The following is a 26,588-nucleotide window of genomic DNA, read 5'->3' as shown; positions in this document are numbered from 1 at the left end:
AAACTTTTTGACATACCTCGTATAACATTCATAAAATTTGATATCTGATGGTTGAATCTTGGGTTTTGGATCATGCAGAGCATTTTATGAAGAATAACTTTTTTTCGTAAAATTAATAATAAAAGTTTTCCATATGGATACAACTTACAGGGACGTATATCAAAAATCATTAAAAGTATGAAACTTTGAACAACCATATCTTGCTTAAAAATAGTCACACAGCCTTCTACCATAGACCATGTTAAAGGTAATTGACTTTTGTTCCTATTAAATGTAACATTGCATATACCTAAAACTACGTAGAAAAAAGTTACAGAACAATGTTTGAGAAGTAACAAGGAAAATAGGCCAAAATCGCTGTGAGTTTGAAAAATCGTATTTTGGAAACTATAAATCATAGAGACTTGTACTAAACGTCAATTTAAAGATTAATGATGGAAGTTTTTTTTTCTGTGAATCAATGGCTATACCTATATCCCTGTGGAAAAAAGTTATGGGCAAAAAACAAAATTGCTTTTTTTCGTGTTTTTTTTCTTGCTTTTCTTTTGAAAATATATTTTGGTAAAAAAAATATTAATGACCTTAAAATGTGATATTTCGATAGCAAATTTAACCTGGAACAATTTTCCTGTAGGCGTGTTTGTACCAAAAGTGCATATAACTCACCCTAATTCGCCCTGTGACTAGTGACTAATTTATCCCTTTCTCAAAAATGCACCCCTTAAATGGTAGCACTCCGCGGTTTTTTCATATTTAAAGGTCCATTGACTATATGAGACAATAAAACCCCGTTAACGTTGTAGTTCCTTTCTAAAATACATACATAATCAGTAGCCTATTATCTATTGTAATATAATTTTCATTGTCAGGTGTTCTTTTGACGGTCAAGTACGTTTAGTTTAAGCCTCCTTTTTCGTGCTTCAGGATCAGTTTCTTTGAACGTTTCCATTAGTCGTGGCTTGTTCCTTCTAATTATAGCTATATCGTCTGCATATGCAGTATTTGTACTGTCTTTGTGTTTATATGGCCGGATACATTGGTTTCTCTGATGACTGCCTTAAGAACTAGGTTGAATAGCATGGTTGATAAAGCATCTCCATGTCTCATTCCCATGTTGATGTCAAACAGAGGGGGGGGGGGGAGTCAGTTCTCCATCTACTCTGACTGCGCCTTTTGAACCCTGCAACGTCATTTTTATGAGGCTGCTATTTCTTAGGCATACCTAGATTACGAAGGTCTTACAGCATTTGGCCTCTTTTTACAATATCAAAAGTTTGTTTCACAGTCTATATACAGTGAGGACGTTTGAGTTGGAATAAATTCATTATCTAGAGAATAGGTGAATTTGGACAGAAATCCCGAAACAGTTCGATTTTTATATTAAGACTTTTTGGTATATACAGACTGAGTTTTATGTATGGAAACACTCAATTATCTCGAAAACGGCTTCCACGATTTGGGTAGGTAGGGGTTTTCTAATGCGGCCGATATTATAATGCTAATTACATTGTTGCCATATTTTCCGTTTTTCTGGAAATCTAATGAACTTTCTAATTTCAAATGGAACACCCTGTATATTTTTTGCGTTTTGAAGTCCTTAAGAAATACAGATTATTTTTTATGTTATATTCCCTATACCTAAATGCCATAAGTTCGAAGATATTGCTATTATTTATTTACAAACAAAAAAATTTAAACAAATTATAAAAATCAATTTTTTTTGGCCCGGGTAAACACTATTTTAGGTTGTTTGGATCATTGGGAACAAAAAAGATCTTTTGTAATTTTTCTCTAAAATTAATCGTTTCCGAGTTATAAACAATTTAAAACTGAAAAAAATCGAATAATGACGATTTTCAAGGTTCAAGAACACAAATTAACATGTTATTTTTGAAACTGCGAAGTACCCAAATTCAAGCTCAAGGCTTATTTTATCAGTTACCGATAAGTAATTTGAGATTGTTTCATTTTAAAACATTGTTTTTTAGTTGTTAATGCAGCCCGATCGCCCGTCCTCTCATATGCACTTCATTAAAAATTAAAAAGCAATGTTGTACAATAAAAATCTTATGGCAAGCTATTAGAAGAAGAGTTGGGCTTGAATTTAGGTACTTTAAAATTTTAAAAATTATATTTTTTACTTGTGTTCTTGAACCTTGAAAATCGTCATTATTCGATTTTTTTCAGTTTTAAATTGTTTATAACTCGGAAACGATTAATTTCAGAGAAAAATTACAAAATATCTTTTTTGTTCCCAATGATCCAAACAACCTAAAATAGTGTTTACCCGGGCCAAAATTTTTTTATAATTTCCATTTGAAATAAGAAAGTTCATTAGATTTCCAGAAAAACGGAAAATATGACAACAATGTAATTAGCACTATAATATCGGCCGCATTAGAAAACCCCTACCTACCAAAATATATAAAAATCGTCCAAGCCGTTTTTGAGATAATTGAGTGTTTCCATACATAAAACTCACTCTGTATGTCATATTAGTGACATCATCCATCTGGGCGTGATGACGTAATCGATGATTTTTTTAAATAAGAGTAGGGGGGGTGTGATAGCTCATTTGAAAGGTTATTTAATTCTCTATTCAGTAATATAAACAATAACCTAATTATTTATACAGTGTGACAAGAAAATATTGTTTTTTATTAAAATAATTGACACGAAAAGAAGAATGTTAGCAATTTATTTAATCCAAAATACATTTTACTGCTGTCAGAAACCAGGTAAAAATGTTTACTTTACAAATAAACATTGCTTTTCTCTTAAATTCAATGTTCAAACTGCTAAGAGACAGGTGGGAGCAGCTTTAACATTGAATTTAAGCGAAAACAATATTTATTTGTCAAATAAACATTTATTTCTGTTTTCTGACAGCACTAAAATGTATTTTGAATTAAATGAATTACATAAATTCTTCTTTTTCTCTCAATTAATTTAATTCAAAATTAATTTTTTTGGACACTCTGTATAAATAATTATATTAACGTTTATATTAATGAATAGAGAATTAAATAACCTTTCAAATGAACTATCACACAACACCTACTCTCATTTAAAAAAATCGTCGATTACGTCATCACACCCAGATGGATGATGTCACTAGTATGATATATATGCCAAAAAGTCATAATTTAAAAATAAAAATCGACCTGTCTCAGAATTTCTCTCCAAATTCGCCCATTCTTGAGATAATGAATTTATTCCAGCTCAAACGTCCTCACTGTATATATATTATACAGTTCTATGTCGTATTCATAAGCTTCTCTTTTATTTATTTCTTAGTTTATTTTAATTTGTTGTATGTTAATTAAATTTAATGGATTATCGTGTGCACTGAGAAGCTAGACCGAGCCTGTAAAAAGAATTAACAAATTCGCAAAACTATTAAACCATAAAATTCTCAGAATTCATTATTTACGAATCAAGGAAACTTCTCGAAATTATTGTCTTGATAACTGTGTGAACTTTTGTAGGGTTCTAGAGGTTTAGATATATGTTATATGTATAAGTGTATTTCACTTATATTTATGTAACTTTTCTATTCAACAAAAAAGTATATATTGAGCATTTGGCTCCCGTAGTATGTATGGTTTTCGACTTTAGATTAAAATAAATCATTAAATGAGCTACAGGATTTGCAGTTTTCTTGAATGAAAAGTTGGAACATTCTATGTATTTGTCTGATATATGCACACATTAACACATTCGCTGCGCAAGATTCCAATCGGAGACAAAGTGATACTTTACTAGACGGGCATAACTCCAATCGTGGACAGTAACCAGTTGATTTTTAAGCTCGTATATTTTTGCCGCTCCTGGAAACTCTAGCAAAAAGTCGCAGCGAATGTGTTAACTAAATGTTGTAGGCGAACATAATATTTTTTGTAAGTAGTTGCCTATTAGTGCTGTCTCCAGGTGGGATGGGAGGGGGGGTTACAACGGTCTCCTTTATTTAGATGAACTTACCCAATTTTTTTTATGTATTTTGACCCGTAGAACACGAATTTTTTGGGTAACAGTTGATCCGGATGTCGATAAGATTGTTATAAACAAAAAACTTGAAGAATTACATAACAGCGATGTTTCACCAAACAAAACATTTTTTTGTATTCATTCGTAGTTTTTTCGTAGGATGCACAGTTTTCGAGATAAACGCGGTTGAACTTTCAAAAAATCGAAAAATTTCAATTTTTGAAACCGAATAACTTTTGATTAAAAAATAAAATAGCAATTCTGCTTACCGCATTTAAAAGTTCAAGTCAAATTATGGCGGTTTTGATTATTTGCGTTTCTAAAAATTAATTTTTTTATTGCCAAACCAAGCCAACAAATAGTGTTTGAGCGTTTTGACCCGTGCCCAATGCTCGCTATTTACGTAGAAATTGCCTCTTTGTAGGCGCGCCTACTCGGTCGTTTTTAAATGAGAGATGAATTGAACACATCACTCATACTCCAGGGAAATAAGCTAGAAATAGACCATGTTCGGGACACTCAAAGATCCAGGTAGCTGACTACTTTTTTAGTTATTGTAGACCTATAGGAAGAAAACCTACCTGTTTCCTGCCTAGAGTTCGCGTCCGTTTTTTAATTATTAACAATTTAGTGCGAAAATCGCCATTTTTTAGATTTTTTGCACTCCAATCAAAAGCTAAATAGTTGACATACAATTACAAAATTTTATTTTTTAGAACATCGAAAAACCTTCAAAATGCCGATTTTTTAAACTTCAAAAGTTAATTTTTGCTACGCAAACTGCAAAATAAGTGAAAATCGTTATTTGTTAATCATTTTTTCTAAAACTTCCTTAGAACTTTAGTGTTTCACCCAAAGTTGGGTATTGGGGTACTTAACAAATCCTAAAAATTTGAGACCGAACCATTAATCAGTTTAAGAGTTATTCTATTTGTTTATCCCAGAGACCTTTATTTTGCAATAACGTAAGACAGAAAATAATGAAGATAGGGAAATTCTGCGTATGTCAAATGAAAGTAGAAAACTGATGCTATCAAAATGTACTTAAAAAAGATAAAAAAATTATCTAATATAGTCAAAAATCCTAATGCCAAATTTTTGAAATTTTGTAGTTTATAAACATTTAGAATACCTTTAAAAATATTGTCTGTAGAAAAAGCATACATATTAGAAAAGCTGGTATTTTACACGAATTTTTAAAAATGTAGTTCAATTGGTGACTAGTTGTGGTAAGTGAAGGGGGAGCTGGGAGCCGACAAATGCACGAGTTAAAAAACTAAAAAAAGCAACTTAAAATTATGTACTATCATTTTCTATACCTCGAGATCTACTGAATATATTTAGATCGTTTTTTTTTAATTTGTATGTATTTTTTCTGTATATTACAAATATGCAATTTGTCTAGACATTTATTAATTAAGAGGATCGGTACGTATTTTCGGCTGCAATGTTATTCAAATGGGGATTCATTTTTTTCGAATCCTGAGAAAACTAATAAGTATTTTTGAAAAATTTAAACGCAGAATGAAAGATTACGTTATTAGCGAGGGCCGAAAGTCCCTGAGAACTTCTATAATGTTTATTTTAATAAGTTACAGGGGTGAAAATTTAAGAGAACATTTAGTGTGATTTTTAATTTCAAATATCTCATTCAAAATAAACTTTTTATTTATTCTAAGGGACTTTCGGCCCTCGGTAATAATTTAGTCTTTCATTCTGCGTCTAAATTTTTCAAAAATATTTATTGGTTTTTTCAGGATTCGAAAAAAATAAACATAATGCCGTGGTAATATTTTCCAAATCTATCTTTTTCTTACAACGCACTCAGCCGAATATAATATTGTCAGCATATATTGTCAGTCAGACACTGACAATCAGTGACAATTTTAAATATTTGACATTGCATCGGGAATATTTTGAGTTATTGATTAAATATTATTGATATATAGTGTATTTGATAAATAATTGATTTAAGACGTGAACTTAATAAAAAGTTATTTGTTGTGTATTATTTGTGGAAGATCCAAGCAGAGAATACATCAGGATAATATATTCTGTGATCCAAGTATTTTGTTGTTAAAGATGTTCAAAATTGTAAGCGTTCCATAACAATATATTATTAAAAAATCACTTTAACACTTTTCCTCTTTTCTCGATTGAGTATTAGTTTTTGTTGTACAAATAAATTATTACAATCACTGAATACATAGTTAGTGAAAAAATTATCGCATTTATTAACTGAATTAATAATTTGCAATTATAAAAATAACAGTTATCCAAGAACATTCAAAAGCCATCTCTTTAAATTAATGATGACATGTTCAAGTAGAATGACATTCTAGTAATGTTTACATATCCATACCAGTATGAATTTTACTACACGTAATTTGTCGTGTAAAGACAGGAAAAGTAGGGATTCACGTAAAATATTTGCGAATTATGTACCCATAGCCTTAATAAACAGTCTAATTTGTTTAAACAATTTTTGAAAAATTTTTTTTTCCCAAAAATCCATGATTTTAATCATACTATCGCTATTAATCATAGAAAAAGTTAAGGAATAATTTAATAAATAAATTATCTTCAATAAATAATTATCTAATAAAAATAATTTATTTATTAAAGTGTACTTTAACTTTTTCTATGATCTTTAATGATACCATGATTTAAAAAGCGTGTTTTTGTAAAAAAAATTTTTTTTCAAGAATTGTTTAAACAAATTAGACTGTTTATTAATTAATAAATTTATAAACAAATTGCATATTTTGTAATGTACGTAGAAATTACATACAAATTAAAAAAATAATGATCAAAATCCATTGAGTTGATCCGGAGATACAGAAAATTGTGTTAGTTTGAAATTTCTTTTTCGGTATTTTAACTCAGTGGGTTTGTAGTTTCCCCCTAGTAATCGTTTGAATTACATTTTTGAAAAATCGTAGAGGATGCTGTGGAGGTACAATGTTTGTGCAAATTTTTTAAGAAAAAATACAAATTCCATTCTTTAAAATGGCATTAATGAGATTCCTTAATTATTATAAACAAATTAGCTGTGAATTAAAAAAAAACACATGGCTAACTTTGTCCCAAATGAACCCAGGCTAAATTTTTTTATTTGGAAATCCGTGTTAAAATACTAGCTTTTCGAATATACAGGGTGAGTCATGAGGAACTGTACATACTCCTATCTCGTATAGAGGCTCCTATGGGGAATAACAAATGACCATTAAAAAGTGTCTGCTCCCATTGTTAAATAATATACAGGGCGAGTTTCGCATTTTGACAGAAATTTGTATTCGTCATAATTTTTGAACGGTCAGATCGATGTGTCTCTTATTTTGGTCAATCGTTACACTATTACCACCCAATCAACTGATTTAGTCAAACTAGAAAAAAATCAGGTCCGGCTTTAAAAAAATAGTTCGTTTGGGTCTTAGAAAAAATTTCACCCTGTATACGCTTTTTGAAAACTCTAATATGAATTTTACAAATTAGATAAATAGGCAATTAAAATGGCATATTTATTTTTTTCCCCACACGATTACTTAATTTTTTATAAAAAAATCATATTTGACTATGAATTAAAAGTTTGGTAAAGTGAACCATAGATTAAAAAAAATTAACTTTTATTACAAAAATTAATTTTTTTAAATAAATATTTAATTTATGTTACCACCCAATCAACTGATTTATTTAAACAAAAAAAATCAGGTCCGGCTTTAAAAAATTAGTTCGTTTGGGTCTTAGAAAAAATTTCACCATGTATACGCTTTTTGAAAACTCTAATATAAATTTTTCAAATTAGACAAATAGGCAATTAAAATGCCATATTTATTTTTTCCCCACATGATTACTTAATTTTTTATAAAAAAATCAAATTTGACTATGAATAATTATTAAAAGTTTGGTAAAGTGAACCATAGATTAAAAAAAATTAACTTTTATTACAAAAATTAATTTTTTTGAACAAATATTTAATTTATGTTACCATCCAATCAACTGATTTATTCAAACTGGAAGAAAAAAAATCAGTCCCGGCTTTAAAAAATTAGTTCGTTTTCGTCTTAGAAAAAATTTCACCCTGTATACGCTTTTTGAAAACTGTAATATGAATTTTACAAATTAGACAAATAGACAATTAAAATGCCATATTTATTTTTTCCCCACTTGATTACTTAATTTTTTATAAAAAAATCAAATTTGACTATGAATAATTATTAAAAGTTTGGTAAAGTGAACCATAGTTTTAAAAAAATTAACTTTTATTACAAAAATTAATTTTTTTGATCAAATATTTAATTATGTTACCATCCAATCAACTGATTTATTCAAACTAGAAAAAAAATCAGGCCCGGCTTTAAAAAATTAGTTCGTTTTCGTCTTAGAAAAAATTTCACCCTGTATACGCTTTTTGAAAACTATAATCTGAATTTTACAAATTAGACAAATAGGTAATTAAAATGGCAAATCTATTTTTCCCCACACGATTACTTAATTTTTTATTAACAAATCAAATTTGTCAAAATCGGAATTTTAACCTAAAATTGAAAAAAAAAATGAAATCACGGTAACTCGCTTCAACTCTGTTCCATTTTAATATTTTTTTTTCTGAAATTTCTACGGCACATATCTCTTACCATTGTGAAGACTATGAAAATTGTTGTAGACTTTTAGTCTTCTTCTCGTAAAAGTTATAAATTTAAAAAAATAAAAGGTGCAGATTCGTGAATTGCAAAGTTAAATCGCAAAAATTAAGTGACAAAATTTAAAATTTATCTATTTGATCACGTCTATGTTAAACTATGAGTCCAAAGAGAAGTGTATGGGGAGTTTTAGATCTAGACGTGTTATAGAAAAAAAAAATGATGAAACTTTTAATTTTAAGACAAACGTTTAATTTTTTTTATTTTTATGGTAAAATTGCGATTTTGACAAATTTGATTTTTTAATAAAAAATTAAATAATCGTGTGGGGAAAAAAATAAATATGCCATTTTAATTGCCTATTTGTCTAATTTGTAAAATTCATATTAGAGTTTTCAAAAATCGTATACAGGGTGAAATTTTTTCTAAGACCCAAACGAACTAATTTTTTAAAGCCGGACCTGATTTTTTCCTAGTTTGAATAAATCAGTTGATTGGGTGGTAAAATAAGTTAAATATTTGGTGGTTCACTTTACCAAACTTTTAATTCATAGTCAAATTTAATTTTTTTTATAAAAAATTAAGTAATCGTGTGGGGAAAAAAATAAATATGCCATTTTAATTGCGTATTTGTCTAATTTGTAAAATTCATATTAGAGTTTTCAAAAAGCGTATACAGGGTGAAATTTTTTTTAAGACCAAAACGAACTATGTTTTTAAAGCCGGACCTGATTTTTTTCTAGTTTGACTAAATCAGTTGATTAAGTGGTAATAGTGTAACGATTGACCAAAATAAGAGACACATCGATCTGACCGTTCAAAAATTATGACGAATACAAGTTTCTGTCAAAATTCGAAACTCGCCCTGTATATTCTTAAACAATAGGAGCAGATACTTTTTAATGGTCATTTGTTATTCCCCATAGGGGCCACTATACGAGGTAGGAGTATGTACAGTTCCTCATGACTCACCCTGTATAAAAAGATTGTTTCTACGGACAACATTTTTAAAGTTATTCTAAATGTTTATAAACTACAAAATTTCAAAAATTTGGCATTAGGATTTTTGACTATATTAATTAATTTTTTATCTTTTTTTAATACATTTTGATACTAACACTCTTCTACTTTCATTTGGCTACTCAGAATTGCCCTATCTTCATTACTTTCTCTCTTATGTTGTTGCAAAATAAAGGTCTCTGGGATAAACAAATGGAATAACTTTTAAACAAATTAATGAATCGGTCTCAAATTTTGAGGGTTTGTTAAGTACCCCAATTCCCAACTTTGGGTGAAACACTAAGTTCTAAGGCAGTTTTAATAAAAGTTATTAACAAATAACGATTTCCACTTATTTTGCAGTTTGCGTAGCAACCAATTAACTTTTTACTTTAAAAAATCGGCATTTTGAAGGTTTTTCAATATTCTAAAACATTAAATTTTGTAATTTTATGTCACCTATTTAGCTTTTGAATGGGGTGCAAAAAATGGAAAAAATCGCGATTTTTGCACTAAATTGTTAATAATTAAAAAACGGACGCGAACTCTAGGCAGGAAACAGGTAGGTTTTCTTCCTTTAAGTCTACAATAATTAAAAAAGTGGTCAACTACAGTTCACCAAGAATAGCTGAAAGTCTGAAATTCTAACTGCCTGCGCGAACAATGAAGTGAGAACGCACTCGGAAGGAAAAAGATAGCCTGTACGCGCGGGTGAACTTTAAAATATAGGTACAATCGGAGACACAAATATAGAAACGTAAAGTTTGAATAGTTTCTAATAGGTCCCGTACACAATTATTATTACTGTCATTACTTTTCTTCAGTATATTTGTAGTATTTTTTTTACAAAGTGAGATGTAATAAAATAGATCAAACAAAAACCGCTTGTGTTGCTATAAATTATGGCATTATAAACCAAAAATTATATTTTTAGATTGACTATTTATACTTTATATTAGCATTATATTGACCAAAAGGTTTCGGAGAAAAAGGGCGTAAGCAGTAGGGTAATAAAGTAGTAATAAAATCGTCTATTGCAATACTAAATAGAAATTAGATGTTCGGTCCCGGTGAAGCATAAATATGGTGTCTTTGTACCAGTACCTTTTGTTAAAAGAGATATTTATAACCTTTCTCGTATCCATTTCCATAACATTTGTCGTCATCGTTTTATTCAGTCCACACAAACTTTTCACTAATTTAAAATCAAAACTGACATTTTTTTCAGCGACATATTGCTTCATAGAAGCCCATACTAACTCTACAGGATTCAAATCCGGATAATATCTTGGGTAACCGTAAAACTGAATGTCCTTTATCCTCGAGTATTTTGTCAATTTCGTAGGTTTTAAACAGAGGTTTGTGTAATTTTATAATGTCGTATAATTCAAATTTCAACATGTCATCTGTAAAGGAAATATTTCGCGTAGTCATCCACTGCTGCATTTCTGCTTTCCTGGAAGACATAGTTGGACATTTCTCAATTTGTACGTTGTGATACGGTGCATTATCAATCACTAAAACGCTGTTCGGGGGCAAATTTGATATCAGTTTATCCTGAAGCCACTTTTTGTAATTGTCGTAGTTCATTGTATCATGATAATCTCCTGTTTTTATAGTAGGTTTGTAGCGCAGATAAGCGTTTTTAACAAAACCACTTTCACCACCAGCATGCACTATCACAAGCATCTGTCCTTTAGATACTGGTTTTTGTATGCCCTATTTTGAACTATCAGACCAGCTCTTTTGGTAGGTATGAGATGAATGGACGTATGTTTCATCCATGTATATAATTGGGCGATTTGCGTTCCTGTAACGTTTCATACTACGTAAGAAATTCAGTCTAAGATGTTAAATATTGGGCTTTTCCATTAATAATTTTCTATTAGTTCTGGTTTTTCGCCAACGAAATCCCATCTTTCTAATTACTGTTCGTAGGCTTTCTATGGAACCTGAGTAGTTGTACTCCTCTGCAAATGTTCTGTGTATGCGTTTCACAGTTGGGACTTGTTTTTGTATTATACAAAAATCCATTATATATCGTCGAAGACGCCCTATATCAAAATCGTCCAAGCACGTTTTTGAAGCGCTTTTTTTTCTCTTTTTGTTTGGAGTTACAAATGAGGAATATTCGCCATCTTCAATTAATTGCATTTCCCGAGCAATTTTTTGAACGCTGCTTAAACTAACACATGTTGCCAATACCACACGTTCCTGCACTTTTTTCAAATCTCTACACGGTTCATTGTTTTTCGCTTCATTTATCATACAATGAATCACGTTTGCTATCACTTCCCGTGTCTGATTATTTAAAACTTTTTCCTTCAGATTCGATTTAAACAAAATTTGCAAATTTTAAATTGATTCTCCTTTGCGGTTCGTACTTACAAAAAATGTTTCGCAGACTGTACCGACTTGTTCACGTTACAAACGGTAGATATTAAGTGAACGCTCAGTGCGAGATCCGTCGGATGACGAATGCGCATCATGGGCGTGGTTATTTTCAGACTTTCAGCTATTCTTGGTGAACTGTACCTGGATCTTTGGGTGCCCCGAGAAAATCCTTATTCCTCTGGACTATCAAGCACTATGTGTTTATACGCTCTGAGCTTCGCTGGTGTCGCTCCTAGCGGACTACTAATTCAACTTTCACCGGTAATTTTTAAATTTATTATTTAATTGTTATCGCTTAATATTTACAACGCAAAAAAGTAATTAAATTGTAATTGATTTTTTTAAGATTTTGCTAATCATTTTGACGTTCTATTGATAAAATATGAATTTCTTACTTCGGATACTTTCACATTTATCGTGTAGATGGCGCTAAGATTAATAGATTAATTTATAATTACATATTACGGAACATTAAAAAAACTGAAATTGAGTATTTAAAACGTAAGTATATTTAAGGTAAAAATATATACCGCAGCTTTGACCAACTAATATTTTTTATAATTAATGTTTTTAATTTTAATTTTAAATTAATCACTTTGGCATTTATGTCAAATTTCCGGTAAAGGTTTACAGACTTGTCACTACTGGCGCTCTTGAATTTGTAAATATCCCCTCTACGTACGAGCTCAAAGCGTATAGGTATGTTTAACCATAAAAAAAATTTTTAGCAATGGAAATAATCAAAACCGGTATAATTTGACTTGAACTTTCAAATGCGGTAAGCAGAATTGCTATTTTATTTTTTAATCAAAAGTTATTCGGATTAAAAAATTGCAATTTTTCGATGTTTTAAAAGTTCAACCTCGTTTATCTCGAAAACTGTGCATACTACGAAAAAACTTGTCAAGAAAATTTTCTGCTTAGAATGAAGGACCAAAAAAATACAAAAAAATGTTTTGTTTTGCGAAAAATTGCTGTTATGTAATTCTGCAAGTTCTTTGTTTATAACAATCTTATCGACATCCGGATCAACTGTTACCCAAAAAATTCGTGTTCTGTGGGTCAAAATGCATAAAAAAACTGAGATAAGTCCATCTAAATAAAGGAGGCCGTTGTAGCCCCCCCCTGGCGACAGGACTATATGATTTTTTCTAGGTGCTACCCAAATACACACTTATTATATCAGATTACATATTTCCGCGCATATATTCAGATATCCGCGCAAAATTTCGCTCCATTGCTTTTTAAATGTATTCATTTTTTTCGAATCCTGAGAAAGCTAATAAATATTTCTAAAAAATTTAACGCAGAATGAAAGATTACATTATTACTGAGGGCCGAAAGTTCCTTAGAATATCCAAAAAGTATTAAATAATTGAAATTAAAAACCATAATAAATTTTCTCTTTGTCACCAGTGTAACTTATTAAAATAAAAGTTTTCAGGGACTTTCTGTCCTCGATGATAATGTAATCTTTCATTGTGCGTTTAAATTTTTCAAAAATACTTATTAGTTTTCTCAGGATTCGAAAAAACGAAAGCATTTAAAAAAAGCATTGGGCCAGAAATTTGGCGCCTACTTTCTTAATGTGATTCTGTTTGTTTAGCTTTTCAAGTATTTTTTGTACTTCATACATGCTTATGTGAACTACTTCGTTTATGATAATTTCTTGTATTATTGTACTCGTACTACGCAGTGCTAGTCAAAAGTGCGGTCCCTTCAACTAGTTATAACAGGTGACGTAATAGTGACAGATGATGTTACAGCGCTACGGTGACAGATAATTTTAAATGGGACCTTATGGCAAGTGATACTTCGTTTAAAAGGTATTGAAATTACTTATTCAGTCATACTAATTTGAGTTGATTGATGAATAATGAGTTTAAGTTGATTTGGATGAATAAATTAAATACTAAAATTGTAGTTTCGCATTTAATTAGTAATAATTCAAACGCCCGCCTATGGTTACTTGTCAAAAACGTTGACGTTGACGTAAAAATCAACTAGAGAATGGACCGTGATAGTGTGACGTCAAAACGTCAAAATTTTTCCAAACACGTTGTGTCTAGGTATACGCTAACGTGTACGCAAATAAAAAAGTTAGGTAGAATTAAACGTCATAACAAATATTTTTCTATCAAACAAACACTAAACATATCAAAATAGCGTGTATCAAAATATACAGTCACTGCCCACGCTAAATAGTCACTAGCTTGATGAAGTTTAACTTTTTTATTTGCGTACATTTTAGCGTGTACCTAGACACAACGTGTTTGGAAACCTTTTTTTAATAAAAATTTTTTTCTAATAATTACCTGATAACGCTTTTTGATATTACCGATATATATTTTTTGTAACCGTTAACGTCGCACCTGATAATAGTTTTAATAGTTTTATACTAATAATAGTTTTACTACAGGGTTAGCACTGCTGGGTGAAAATGTAAAAATGTAATTTGCCTAAAATGTTGAGAAAATTTCACTGATATTTCCCCTTTTTTCAGGATATCCTTTAACTTAAATTCGCTGTTATTTTCAAAATTTTCAGGATATCCAATGCAGCACTAACCCTGTATTATAAAAAATGTTATAAGTGTATTTAAATAAAAAACTTTATTTTTCTAATAACATACAAATATTAAACTTATGAAATGTCTAAATACTTATAGGTCTTCATACGTCTTCATCTTCTGAAACATTTTCATTATGATCACCCCTTCCTTGAAGATTCTAGTAAAAGAAGTGATATTGGTCTTTAATTTTTGCTCACAGAGTTCTACTAAACCTTTTAACTTTTTATTATTAATCGTTAACGGTTTGTCATATTTTCTTCTTGGCACAAGTTTGTTAATTGAAAATGTTCGAAGTTGCCTTCTCTGTATTTTTAATTTCGTAAAGATGTCTGATTTAAAATTATATTTGAAATAACTGTGTGCAGTGTCTTCTTTTATAATATGTATATTGTAGCCAAACTATGTTCAACCATTTGACAACATTTCCTTCAATGTCAGTTTTTTTATTTTTAATCATTTGAATTTGAAGTTTTTTAAAATTCAAAATGTCTTCCTGATCTATTTCAACTACTTCGTATTTTGATTTCTTTAAAGCCATTTTAATCACTGTACATATACCATCCCGATGGATCATACATTTCTAAGCCTTTACTCGCGTTTTCGATGTGGGCATGGACCATATCACGGTCCATTTGGGAATATCTGGGCTCAAAAAATAACTGGGTGATTTTTTTTAAATATTTAGTGTTTCAACAGCAAACAGAAACATTTTGGCCCGAACAACTTTCAGACATAAAAGCGAAGTCTTTCCCAGTAACTTTACTTTTTATTGTATTTGTAAGGCAAGAGGCTACCTCAGAAGATCCACGACCCGCTAGTGCTTTGTGTCATACAAAGTTTTGTACTATCGTGCTATGACTGGACATTTTTCTGTTAAACACTGACAAAATCAAAATATTAAATAATTACGACAAATATATATGTAACCGGCAATAAGAAAATAACATATATGTTTTCTTTTAACTTCGGCAAAACTAAAAGATGTAATGAGTAATCAGATTATTGTAATGATGTAATCATGTAATGAGTAATCAGATGGTAGAATTGAACAATATCGAAAATAAACAAGTGTATTTAACTATCCAGTATCAAAATGACGTTTTTCAAACAAATACGAATTATAATAATAACGCTGTCTACAATTACAGCTTAAAATATTAGTGTCAGTAAACGTTAACAGTCGATAACTGTTTTTGATGTATCACGAAATTCACTGTGAAATAACGTTATCACCTCCTAGATGTTTTTGACATGAACAATTTTTTCACAATTGGTAGTTAACGTTTAATATATTTTGTAATCTGCTGCAGATAGAGATACAGGTTTTTGTTACTAAATGAAGTCGAAAACGGTGAACTCGATTATAAATATATCTCAATTTCACAAAAAATGTAGATAACGTTGTTTGACATTAAACCCTCGAATTGTAATTTCGCATTTAATTAATAAATATTCAAACGTCCTCTGGTTATTTGTCGAAAAAGTTACGTTGACGTAAAAACAATTAGAGAATCGAAAAACGTCGATTTTTGATAACCAGCCAGAGGCGGACGTTTGAATATTTATTAATTAAATACGATACTAAAATTTTAGTATTTATTTAGTTTATTAATTAAAGTAAGCTTAAACTCAAATAAAGTTAGTATGATTGAATAGCTATTTTCAATACCTTTCAAAGGAAGTATCACTTGCCATAAGGTCCCATTTAAAATTATCCGTCACAGTGGCGCTGTAACGCCATCTGTCACTATTACGTTACCTCTTATGACAAGTTGAGAAGCCCAAGTCCGTTTATTTCCTCCCTCCAAATTTCACTATTATAAGTAAAACTGTTCAAAAGATACGAGGGGACTGGACTTTTGACTAGCACTGTATACTACTCTATATACAGGGTGGGTCAAAACAGTCCACCTCGATATTTGGCTCTCTTTTGTCGTTTCCCCATTACTGAGGATCGTGATTCCTTCCAATATTCGTAACAATGTTTCTCCATTAGTCTCTATCTTCATCTGCTCTAAGAGCTTCGCAGAATGAGTTTCCAGCTGAATTCTTTATTTGGTCGGACCATCTAGTTGGTGATCGTCTTCTTGATCTTCTCCCCGGAACGTTTCCAGAAACAATTAATCTCTCCAAACTGTCGTCACCTCTGCGAACTACGTGACCAAAGAATTGCAGTATTCGTTGCAGACATATTGTGGACAGCCTTTTTTAAATCTTGAGTTGGTTTAGAATGGAAATGTTTGTCCTATGAGCTGTCCAAGGTATGCGCAGCATTCTTCTCCAGCACCACATCTCAAAGGCATCAATTTTCTGGCGCTCGCATGCGCGAATAATCCAAGTCTCTGCTCCGTATAGAAATATTGAGAATACAAGGGCATTCACCAGTCTCATCTTGATATTTTGAGAGATAGATCTGTCTTTCCAAACTTTAGTTAGGCGACTCATCGCATTTTTGCCATACCAATACGTCTCCGAACTTCTGCTTCACAGTTACCATCTTTAGTTATACTAGACCCGAGATAGACAAATGTGTTTACTATCTGGTATTCTTGTAACATGTTAGTCAGTTGAATAGTGTCGAATCTGTCGACCACCATTATTTTCGTCTTAGCTTTATTGATTTTTAGACCAACTTAATTGCTTTCGTACTCAACTCTTCACAGGAGATCAAACATTTCTTGCTCATTTGCTGCTATAAGTGTAGTGTCATAAGTAAATCTTAAATTGGAGATTTTCCTACCAGCTACTGTTACTCCACCGGCCCATCCTTCTAAAACCATCCTCATGACATGTTCACCATAAATGTTAAATAAGTCAGGTGACAACACGCATCCCTGTCTAACACCTCTCTCGGTCTTGAATTGGTTTGAGAACTTATGATCTAGTCGTACTGTCGCTATGTTGGACTGGTACAGATTTTTAATAAGTGTCACCAGGTGCATTGGTGCGCCCATTCCTATTAAAATTAACCACAGATTTATCCAGCTTACACAATCAAATGCCTTTTGGTAGTCAACGAAGCATATAATCATAGGTAATTGAAATTCTCTAGACTTTTCAATGAGTTGTCTCAGGTTCAGGATTTGTTCCCTTGTAGCTTTACCCTTTACAAACCCCGCTTGTTCCTGAGGTATTTGGTAATGTAGATAGGTTTTTAATCTGTTTTTGATGATGTGTAACAAGATTTTACTAGCATGTGTTATTAGTGACAGTGTGCGGTAGTTTTCACATCTCGTAGTAGTTCCTTTTTTGTGTAGCGGGATATAAATTGAGGTACACCAATCAGATGGCCATTTTCCTGAATTCCAAACGGCGACACAGATAGAATGGATGATATGTAATCCTTTGTCACCTAGTAGTCGATTTTTGATCTAAGGGGGACACATTTTTATGATACATACATCTGTCATTATTGTCAACTCCTTCCCTTCCACTTCCCCAACCCCTTATTTTTAAATAGGAAATATACCATGTGCAGTACATCATTAGAAAGGCATTCAGATGGAGACATAACGACCGTCTTTGCAAAAATGTTAATTCATTTGAAGTATAACATCTCTTAAAAATGAAACGTAACGCCTACGGTTTGCTAAGACGTTATTTTTTTATCATATCAAAAGTAAATGTCACGTGGCAGGAAATGTTAGCAAACCATAGACCTTACGTTACTTTTTTAATAGGTGTTGTACTTCAAATGAATTGACAGTTTTTTTGCAAAAGACGGTGCAAATATCGAAAAAAAAAATCGTGAACGATCGTTCTGTCTGAATACTCCATCTCAATACCTTTCTAATGATGTACCGCACATGGTATATTCACTATTTCAAAATTAGGGGATGGGGAAGGGAGAGGGTTGGCAATGACAGACGTATATATCGCAAAAATGTGTCCTCCTTAGGACAAAAATCGACCTGTTTCGTCATTTCCTTAAAATCTAATAGCTACTACCAAATATCGAGATGGACTGTTTTCTTGGGCTCACCCTGTATATCTTTAAATAGTCAATCCATGCTTCTTTTTCGATGTGTTTCGGATCTATTAATTCCTTTACCTGCGCTTTTTGACCTTTTATAGAGCACCACATCTCTTTTTGTAAACCATAGAAGTCATGCTCCAGTTCTTTTGAGAAGCGTTCCGAAAACTCGTTTTTAATTCTTCTTACAAGTGAATGTGTTTTATTTCTTATTTTTTTGTAATCTTCGTAAGCTATTGTGTCCAGTTTGACATGTACTACAGACAAGCTTTTTCCTTTAACCTAATGTTATCTTCAAATTATTTTTTTTGGTATTCATATTCGCAAAACATTCGCACAAATTTCGCGAATGTGAATGCGAATATTCGCGAATACGAATAGAATATTCGTTATATAGCTAATACAGTTTACCCTAAAAAATCGAACACTAATGTTTGGTAATTATAATAAATGAATTTCAAATTTAAGTACATAGTATGAAAATTAGTTATAAATAAACAAAAACTCAGAATGTTTATCTTCTGGGTAGAAAATATAGGCAATATAAACAAAATTCGTGAATAATGTCATACATGTGCAAAGAACGAGTGGACAAAAATGGACCTGTTTCGTCATTTCCTTAAAATCTAATAAATACTGCCAAATATCGAGGTGGACTGTTTTCTTGGGCTCACCCTGTATAATTTCTTTAGATAGTCAATCCATGCTTCTTTTTCGATGTGTTTCGGATCTATTAATTCCTTCATCTGCGCTTTTTGTCCTTTTATAGAGCACCACATCTCTTTTTGTAAACCATAGAAGTCATGCTCCAGTTCTTTTGAGAAGCGTTCCGAAAACTCGTTTTTAATTCTTCTTACAAGTGAATGTGTTTTATTTCTTATTTTTTTTTGTAATCTTCGTAAGCTATTGTGTCCAGTTTGACATGTACTACAGACAAGCTTTTTTCTTTAACCTAATGTTATCTTCAAATTATTATTTTTTTGATATTCATATTCCCAAAACATTCTCACAAATTTAGCGAATATGAATGCGAATATTCGCGAATGCGAATAGAATATTCGGTATATGACTAATACAGCTTACCCCAAAACATCGAACACTAATATTTGGTAGTTATAATAAATGAATTTCAAATTTAAGTACATAGTATGAAAATTAGTTATAAATAAACAAAAACTCAGAATGTTTATCTTCTGGATACAAAATATAGGCAATATAAACAAAGTTCGCGAATAATCTCATACATGTGCAAAGAACGAGTGGATTATTTTAAGTGATGTTTTAAAAAGGTGATAAATGTGACCTGAATAACTATTGTGGTGTTTCCTTCAATTAATCATCTCGACATTATTAGAATGATGTGTTACTAAGCAACTAGTGACCTACTTAAATAAATACCATAACAACAAAATACCTGTTTGGGTTGGTACATCTTTTGAACTAATAGAAAACCTTACAACCCACAAGAATATTTTAACACAAATTTTATTTAAATTTGTATTTTCGGGGTTTTGGCTAAGGTTACGATATTGATAATTTTTTTTAACACAGCTATATTTGATAATTGTCCAGTTGGGTTAGACGAAAAAAAGGCCTATCCTGAAATGACAAGATACCCCCAATTTTATTATTCTGACATTTAGGGGTGAGCGAAAAATCTTACTGGCGCATTCTCACGGTTCGATTTTAGTTGATCAACTTTAGTGGACCAACTAAAATCGGTCAAAATCGGTCAAGTTTTTGTTCATACATTTCAAACAAAATTGAAGCAATTAGTTTTAATAAAATGGCGCCAAGTGTAGTTATACGCAGAAGTATAAATATTATTAGTAGTTTACTGAGTCAGGAACTCACGAAAATTATGTTAAGATGGAATAAAGAACATAAAAAACTTCGTTTCTGGATACGAAATTGGATTAAACTCAGGAATGAATGTGGTATTTCAGAAGCTCTGCTAAAGCTCTGATATAAACATCTGAACATAACACTCTGACCACTTTAAACTCATTTTGTTAATTTAAACGATAACAATTTACGCAGACAAGAGTGGTTCAAGTCGACCAACAAATGTTCATACGATTCAAACACTATTAAACTCGTCTGAAAACTGTCAAGTTGAACGGTAAAGTTTGACTCGTCAACCTTTTGTTGAATCGACAAAAGTTGACCGATTAAAATTAAAACATATGTTCTCACAGCTATTATTAGTTGATCCACTAAAGTTGAACAACTAAAATCGAACCGTGAGAATGCGCCTTAAGACGAATATATGGAGGCATAAAAGAACAAGGTTTGTGGCGCAGGCGTTACAACTTAGTTGTATAGAAGTTTTGGAGAACCTGACGCTCTAAAATTCATTAAGGTAGAGCGCCTTAGATGGATAGGTCATGTAAAAAGGCAAGAGGAAGATGCCATAGTGAGAAAAGTTTTTGACCGAAGAGGAGCGATAGGACAACGAGTAAGAGGAAGACTGAGACTTGAGGGGTGTAAAATCAAAGGCGGCAATCTCCAATTTTTCATGTTTTGAGTTAGGGACGCCATCTGTTGTGTTTTTTTATTATCTGTTAGATAAAACTATTTATAAGAACCAAAAGAGGTGTTAATTGTATAATAATCGCAGTGAAAAATTCATATTGGGATCAAAAGCGGCAATATTCATAGCTGAGTGCGTACCAAACACGGCAACCTCCGTTGCGTCCAATAAGAACCAAGTAGCGCCCGCACGTGATCAACACATCGTTAGATTTGCCGTAATATCGTGCTATTACAATTTGTTTTAGTTTTGGGAGTCGTTACATTGTTTTTGTGCTTTTCCTAATTGTGCCTAAGAAATTAGTTTTATTTACAAAAAAAGTATTAATTTTTTATCATGGAAGTTAATGCGTCTCCTGTTATACCAACAAAGGCAAGTAAGCGAATAAGAAGCAAACGAGAACGTGGAGAATCCTGATCCAGAGCTAGAGTCTGTCGAAACCTGTGAATATATACCCGAAATCCCGGATATTTTGGCTTAAGTAAATATGCATATCAATAATAATTGCTTTTATATATTATTGTTCAATATAAAATATATTTTTCTTGACTAAGTAACCGGCTCTCTGATGTTTTATTAGTTTCAAACCTGGCAATATCCTTATAGATCATTTTCATATCCGTCAATTTCCAAACATTGCAAACAAAAACGGCAATCTCCAAACTAAAGTATTAAAAAAAAAAGAAAAGAAATAATTTCTTAAGCTCTTCGTTCTGGACATCCGATAACAAACAAAATTTTTTATAATTCTTCATCAGTTTTATTGTTTTAAGTTAATTTTGTTAGTTTCTACAGTTTTTCGCGGTTTCCCAAAATTATGCAAATGGGAGATTGCCGACTTTGATTTTACACCCCTCACTTAGGTACCAAGACAACTTAGACAATTATTTAAAATCTATTGGAATTAGAGCATGGAGAAGAGTTGCCAGAGGCGAATTGAGGATTGTTCTGAAGAAGGTTTTGGTTCATAAAGAACTGTAACGCCACTGATGATGATGAAAATTATGTGGAAATAAAATATAGTACAATCATTCAAGCTTAAAATGGACCCAAACCTCGCAATTCTAATTGCCCTCATCGATCTTCTTGAAAATTTGGAGTCAAGTTTATTTTACCCTCCTCTTTAAACCTGATTTGGTCGCAAAGTATGCTTTTTATTTTTAAGGGGTGAAAACTACCCCTTACTCCAATAAATTGAAAAGTAATGAATTAAAACGGTAATGGGCTATAATTATGTTCAAATATGTTAAATGTTGATTGTTTTGAATCATGACTTTAATATTTTACAGCTCATAACCCTTAAAAACAACCCTTTATACAAAGATTATTAAAAAAATATGGTCAAGAAACATGACATTTTTTATTTTGGATGGTAATAGGAGAATTTCTTTCCTTCAAGTAAAATAAATCTGACACTTAATTTTTTTAATAATACAACTATCAAAAACCACCCCTAAGATGGAAACTTAGGAAAAAATTAAAAATTAATAAATGGAAGCAGTTATAGACATCAATATGTTTTTAAACATAGTAAATTTTTGTTGTTTTTTTTACAATGTAACTAATTTTTAATTTACATTTTTAATGTACTAACTTCCTTTTCTTATTGGTCGACAGGAGAACAATTTTGGTAGCTATCACCAGAGCAAGAACCGCAAGATTGATTGCAATATAATCCAAGTTTCCGACACCCGCCAGTTGAGCCTTTTTTGAGTTTTTTGCAATTGCAAAAACAAATTTAAGTAGTTCTTCTGGTGCAGGAGTATCCGTCATTTTGTTTGGTACCAAGGTGCCATTCACTTTTGTCCATCCCCAATCAGCAAAATTGTGAGTTTTGTTGCCGATATGTAAATATAAAGCAGACACTGCATGTATAAAAGAATAAATACTCCAGAAACATCAAAATTTAGACGCTCCATAATTTTCAAACATTATTCATAGAAAAATGTAGTTGGTTTTTTAACAATAACTCTACTTCCCTAAAAGCTTCTTGCACTCACTCTCACATCATTTTGTAGGGAATTTCATAAGTTATAAGATCGTGAGAGTTTCAATCTTTCTAGATCCTTTTGTGCAGATAATTTTAATGTTGAAGGGCTAAAAAGACGCTTCCTTTGCATTGAAATCAATACTTTAAACGCCTATACAGGGAGAGAGGGGAGGAACGCGCCAAACTTAAAGGCTGTATAATATACGTAAAAATAATCAAAAATAACTTATGTTGTTATTCGATTTTCATTTGTTTCCGAGATATGGGGTGTTAAAATTTTTCTTACAAACTGACGATTTATCTATTATTGCTCTAAACCCGGTTGAGGTGTGCAAATGAAATTTGGTGGGTTTTAAGACATAGTTATTGCGCATACTTTGACGTACAATTAAGAATTTTATATTCACCATTGGCGCGCGTACGGATAAGGGTCTGAAATTTTTTAAGGAAAAAAAATAGTACTCAGTGATATTTCAAATTAAAAATTATTTTTGAATTCCCTGTTCAATTTTTGACAAACCATCTATCTTCATGTTTGTTCATACCACGCTTCGTTTTCATGCAAAAAATAAAATATCTTAACGCTTACAAAGTATTCGAAATAAGTTTCTACACATTCATATAGAAACTTCGTCGAAAACTTTTGTAAGCGTTAAGATGTTTTATTTTTTGCATGAAAACTAAACGTCGCATGAAAAAAAGGGAAGATAGATTTTTTGTCACAAATTGAACGAGGAACTCAAGAAAGATTTTTAATTTGAAATATTTCAGTACCGTACCATTTTTATCTTTAAAAAATTTCAGACTATTACCCGTACGCGCGCCAATGGTGAATATAAAATTCTTAATTGTATGCCAAAACATGCGCAATAACTATGTCTTAAAACCCACCAAATTTCATTTGCACATCTCAACCGGTTTTAGAGCAATAAATAAATCGTCAGTTTGTAATCAAAATTTTAACCCCGTATATCGGAAACAAATGAAAATCGAATAACAACATATGAGTTATTTTTGATTATTTTTACGTATATTATAGAGTCTTAAAGTTTGGCGCTTTCCTCCCCACTCACCCTGTATAATATCTCGCTTAATTTATGAGCTACTTGGGTTATAAAAAAGCAAAATTTTCAGTAAAAAAGAAGCTACATTTTGGGTCAGAACACTTTTTCATAAATCCAACAGTTTGTGAGATATTTTGAAAAAATATCGTATTTTTGAAAAATCGAAAAAAAAATTACTTAAAAAAGGTTTTTTAAAATGTAATTGTCTAAATAATTCAAACTTTTGGAACATGTTGTCATAACATAAATAAAGTTAATTTTACATGGGCTACGATTAATATTAATTATGACGCAGTCATTTTACCGTCATTTTTTCTTTTATAAATTCGAGGTATTTGACTAATTTTCATCCTAACTTGCTTAATTTTCATGCCAGAGGCTTTTATCAACGCTTCTTTCGAAGGTCTAAAAAAGTACTTTAAAAATGTTTATTAACCCTGCTGTCCTGTTCGGGTCTATTTGACCCAAAAAATAATTTATTTCTTATTTTACAAATTATTACGTGGCGTAACGATTTGGTGTTTCGTGACTTTATTACCTAATATGAGGTCTTTCAATTGCATATGAGATAAACAATCAACTTCCTGATTTTTTTGATAAAAATGAAATTGTTACCTAGAGTACGTTCGGGTCAATATGACCCGCTTATTTAAACCGTTAAAAATTACCTGTGTATGTGTGTTTAGTTGTCAGTACTCTATATTGGCAGTACCTGTGTGTGTGTCAGCCGGATCCGTTTGTAACTAAAAACAGGTTTCTGCAAGCTAGAACTTGTAAAATAAACTGTAGTATAGCTGGACGATGTTGCAAACCAAATTATAAATATGACCGGCATGGACGGACAGCATGTCTTTATAACCAACTGGAAAGACATGAATAAAGTTGGTTTCCAAGCATACATTGATCTTTTATTTTTAGCTCGGGTTTATAAGTCCCATAGTGAATCAACTAAAAGTTTGTGGAATGAAGAAACGGGTCGTAGTATATTTCAATCAACAATGTCGTTTGATATATTTACAAAAAGTTTGCAAGTAATACGTTTTAATAACAAAACTACTAGACAGGATATGAGACGTAGGAATTGTACCAAAATGTTTTAACCCTGATGGAAATGTTGCTGTCGATAAGCAACTAGTTGCCTTTAGAGGCCGCTCTCCATTCAAATGGTACATTCCAAGTAAGCCAGCGAAATATGGCACAAAAGTTTGGGTTTTATCTAATTATGAACAGTAAAACTTCTTATACTCTAAAATTGCAGATCTATACAGGAATGCGTGTGATGTGTGACTTGAGTAGTGATTTGGAAGGCCACAATATTACGTGTAATAACTTTTTTACATCGTAAAATTTAGGACAATTTCTTCTTAAACAAAGTAGATACAATGCCGGGGACTATAGGTAAAATAAACCGGAGCTTACAGCAAAAATCGCGAAGAAAGAAGTTCATAGCTCGTCTTTTTTGCTTCACCCAAGATACCACTGTTGTTGACAATATTCCTAAAAATAATAAAAATGTTGTTCTTATGAGTACATATTGCATCATGAATCGATGCATCGTGCATCATTTTCATCAAATGAAAAAGCCCCAAATTATTTTAGATTACAATTATTCCAATAAGGGAGCAGTGGATACGCTTGCCCTAAAACAATAACAATACTAATTATTATGTTGTATATATCATAAACATATTTGTAAAATCCATTCTCTTTATTACTGTCCCAGTTGTAAACTGAATTAAATTTTTGTAGTTATTTGTTACTAGGCTTTTTGAAAGAAAAAAATACCTAACGTTTATTTTTGTTAATAAGTTAAAAAGTAAATTTAATTTACATTAAAAACATAATTTTTGTTTAATTATCCATAATTTCTTGTTAATAAAGTTTTATTTATTACCATTAGCTTATTTTATTTCGATTAAGGAGGGTAAACCATAGTTGGGTCATATTGACCCGAACAGTACATTTGTGTAGTTGACTCGAACGGGACAGCAGGGTTAACATTTTCTATAAAAAATTAACCATTTTTTCGTTATTTGAGCTCAAATCTTTGCAACAAAAAATTCGTTTTCAATGACTCATAAGTTGCTTAATATCATCTAAAAAATTTAATTAAGACTGACTAGTTTCTTTGTTTTTTTGTAAGCTTCAATTTTAATAGGGATGATTTTTTTCCTGAAAATGAGTAATTTCCGAATTATTCGCGAAAAACTACGTGTTTTTTTTTGGTTGGAATTTTCAATCGCGAAATAACTCAGAAATTATTAAGTTAAGTGAAAAATTTAGTTTTATATTTTCTTCATAAAATTCAGGTCTCTATCGATTTCCGGTATCACTTTGAAATTTTAAATTTCCACCCCCGAGAAAAGATGGCATTCACCCCCCGGGGTGGAAGCATACATTGGCACCAAGTCAGGTTTGTTATTTGCATCATTT

At 31.3% G+C, this 26,588-nt stretch overlaps 1 protein-coding gene across 3 annotated transcripts in view; it reads left to right on the top strand.

Annotated features, from left to right (window-relative positions):
• Positions 1 to 26,588, top strand: part of LOC114334977 (E3 ubiquitin-protein ligase Iruka) — a 124,266-nt gene that overhangs the window by 32,704 nt on the left and 64,974 nt on the right. The gene's annotated exons all lie outside the window — the stretch shown is intronic.

The sequence above is a fragment of the Diabrotica virgifera genome, chromosome 5, assembly GCF_917563875.1.
Source record: "Diabrotica virgifera virgifera chromosome 5, PGI_DIABVI_V3a".
NCBI lineage: Eukaryota > Metazoa > Arthropoda > Insecta > Coleoptera > Chrysomelidae > Diabrotica > Diabrotica virgifera.
This window is presented reverse-complemented; position numbering and strand designations above follow the sequence as displayed.